At 36.6% G+C, this 3648-nt stretch overlaps 1 pseudogene; it reads left to right on the forward strand.

The window, feature by feature from the left end:
- Nucleotides 1–2387: 2387 nt before the first annotated feature.
- On the forward strand, nucleotides 2388–3291 carry LOC109396864 (olfactory receptor 6C2-like; annotated as a pseudogene).
- The last annotated feature ends 357 nt before the right edge of the window (nucleotides 3292–3648 follow it).

Consider the following 3648-nt stretch of genomic DNA (forward strand, 5'->3'; position numbering starts at 1 on the left):
TTTAAAAAAAAAGATCTTTCTTATAAATTAGTGGATAGAATTGCAGGGACATGTTCTCAAGCAGTGCAATGTGATGAAAGAAGAGAGCCCTTAGACAAGCTCAGAAGAGAATATGAAAGCTGTGGGTACTGAGGATATAGGAAGTAAGTATCCCAAGAAATAATGCTTGAATTAAGAGATTTGGGCAGGGAATCACATTAGAAAGTGCAAACAGTATGGACTGTAAATGTAAAAGAGATTCAGAAACAATAAATCACATGGTATATTGTATATAGTTGAATTATATCTATGATGAACAGACCTATCAACAAATATTCCTTTTTTAGAATTTAAAACAACTTATAATTTTCGATTTAGTTTCAAGGAGAGCAGAAAACTTAAAATACATATATGAAATACAGTAAGACAGGAAGATAAATCTAGGGATAAGGTAAAAGAAAATGTAAAAGAGTGTGCAGACTCTGTTTATGCAGGGAAAAGCAGCAGGTCCTGGAAGAAGACATAGAAAGAGTAAATAGAATGTACTTAATATTTGTCCTGTACCAGGCATGATGCTAAGAGCCTAAAAGAATTAGTTTGTTTAATCTTTATACTAACCCATGAAGAACACACACATTATTTTCATTTCACATAACATACAGTTATTATTTACATTTCACAAACAGGGAAATGGAGCTTAGTACTAAACTTCTCAAGGCTTCACGGACATTATATGGTTGACCCGGGTCTCACGCTCTTATTGGTCTTATTCCAGAGCCCACATTCTTAACCCCTACCTCTTATAATTAACCCAGATGGGCCCTCTCAGGAGAGACTTAAGGACTGGGTCTCAAGTAGCCTTGGCCAAACTCCTTTAGAGAAAATGGTATAAAGAGATGAACCAAAATAGAAACCTTACTTCTAGGTCATGCCCTTCTACCCACAATCCTCCCTCCACCACAGCATTCTTAACCCCAAGTGGCTTTTAAAAGGTTCATTCCTATTTACTCTTAAATACAGATGAAATAGCCCAGTGCAATTACAGGGGATTTGACTAAAGCGACCATTTATCTTTCTGATTCCTAAAATTGTCTCAATACATTGAAGATTTAAAACCTAAAATGTAAATGAACTGATGATGTAACCTTTCAATTATACTTTAAATGTAATTAATCAATTTTCAAGGACAAAATGCCTGGTCTTTTTAATTCAGTAAAAATGTATTGATCATCTGCTACATGCCAGGCAAAAATCTGGTCCTGGATTTACAGTGGTTTACAAAATAGACACGGTCTGCGTTCTCATGGAGCTTACTATCAAGTAAGGCACTGACAGAAAAAGTAAGTAAACCTATAATTACAAATTATAATAAGTACCCTAAAAGAAATAAACAGAGCAGTGTACTTACAACATGTAACATAGATAGGATTAGAGAGAACATAGATAGGATTCCCCAGGAAGGCATCTTTGAGGGGTTATGTTTAACTTGGCACCTGAAAAATAAGATCCAGCCATTCACGAATGCAAGCAGAGTATTTCAAGAGGAGAGAAAACATTGCAAAAGTCCTGGGGTGGAAAAACCTTGGCATCTTCAAGACACTGAAGAAGACCAGTACAGCAGGAGAAGCAAGAGGCGAATTAGAAGCATTCACAGCGATGAGATCATGAAGGAGTCTGAATTTTATTCCAAGGGAATAATTCCAAGGGAAGTGGTACTCTATTGAGTGACTTTAAACAGAGAAATGGAACTCGTGTGTGATTTTAAAAGACCACTCTGGTTCTGTCTCCAGGATGGATTTGCAAGAGTGTTTTTCTGCAGTTTAGAAAGAGAAGAGAGCAGAAAGCCATGAGCTGCGTTAAAGGAGAATGTGGATTATCACAGTGAGTGAGGAAGCAGAGGCTGAGGGGAGAAAAATATTAACTTGGCAATGTTAACTACAGTCAGTCCTGTTTATCTCACATGGAACCAAGATGACAAGCTCACCTTGAGGTATTAGTGTCACAACGTTATAAAGCATGCATATTTCATGATAGTGTTTTTCTGTTCATTAACACAGATAATGTAAAATAGCTTCATTTCCAAGGGCTGGTTCATCAAAGGATCCCTTTATGGTTAATTAATACTACATTAATATTACTGTTAATACTACATCAATAAAATAATAAGAATCTTTAATAAGAGACTTCTGGCTGGTATCTAGTGTAATGCTCAGCAGTATGAGTCCAGTTAGCATGATTGATTAACTATCAACTAACTATCACTCCAACAGCATTCTCGATTAACAGGTAACAAAGAAAATAAAATCTTAGCCTAGCTAACATTTTCACCTAACTCATGCTGACAGTCTGTTTCTCTGATCAAATTTCTTTCTTATTTTTACACACCAGGCCATAGTCAGGAATCAGTGATGAAAAGTTATACAGCAATAACAACATTCATCCTGGTGAGACTAACAGATGAGCCAAATCTACAGATTCTGCTTTTTATCTTTTTGTTCCTAACCTACTTTTTGAGTGTTGTCAGAAATCTAACCATCATCACTCTCACCTTGGTGGATTTTCACCTTAAAACTCCCATGTATTTTTTCCTCCGGAATTTCTCCATCTTGGAAGTCTCACAACTGTCTGCATTCCCAGATTCCTCTACACAATGGCATCTAGAGACAACACTGTTACCTACAATGCATGTGCCACGCAATAATTTTTTGTTGTTGTCCTAGGTGTGACTGAGTTTTTTCTCCTGACAGCCATGTCCTATGACTGTTATACGACCATCATGAACCACAGAGTCTGCATCAAGTTCTTTATTGGCTGTTACATGATTGCTCTAATCATTATCATCCTGCCACTTGGCATGGGCTTTGAACTTGAGTTTTGTGACACCAATGTCATAGACCACTTTGGCTGCGATTCTGCTCCCTTCCTAAAGATTACCTGCTCAGACAGTTTATAGAGCAGTTTTTCTGGGTCCTTGCTATGTTGACACTCGTATTCACTTTGGTGTGTGAGATTATGTCCTACACATACATCATCAGAACCATTCTCAGGTTCCTTTCTGCCCAGCAAAGGAAAAAGGCTTTTTTCACATGTTCTACCCATATAATTGTGTTTTCTATCACTTTTGGCAGCTGTATCTTCATCTATATTAAACCATCTGCAAAAGAAGAGGTCACTATGAATAAGGTGCTGTCGGTGCTTACCACCTCAGTTGCCCCAGTAATGAACCCCTTCATTTATACTCTGAGGAACAAGCAAGTGTCACAAGCATTCAAAGGCACCATCAAAAGGGTTGCATCTACCTCGAAGAATTAAAGGACTGCTGAGTACAAAATGACAAATCATAAAAGAATTCCCTAGCTCCATTTTATTTTCCCAAACTGTGTATTAGTCATGGTTTTATATTTCACAATCCTATTCTGTTACAGTTAGTGCTCACTATTGATGCAGAGATCAATTACTTTTTTTTTTAANTATATATAGTGAAACTATTACTATAAATTAAGCTAATTAACATTTTCTCCTCACAGCTACCTTTTGTATGTGTGTGATGAGAACACCTGAAATCTATTCTCTTAGCAAATTTCCAAAGTTCAATGATGTATCATTAACTATAGCTATCACGCTGTACATTAGGTCTCTAGATTTATTAATCCTACATAATTACAACGT

The sequence above is a fragment of the Hipposideros armiger genome, unplaced genomic scaffold (assembly GCF_001890085.2).
Source record: "Hipposideros armiger isolate ML-2016 unplaced genomic scaffold, ASM189008v1 scaffold_548, whole genome shotgun sequence".
In the NCBI taxonomy this organism is placed as follows: Eukaryota; Metazoa; Chordata; class Mammalia; order Chiroptera; family Hipposideridae; genus Hipposideros; species Hipposideros armiger.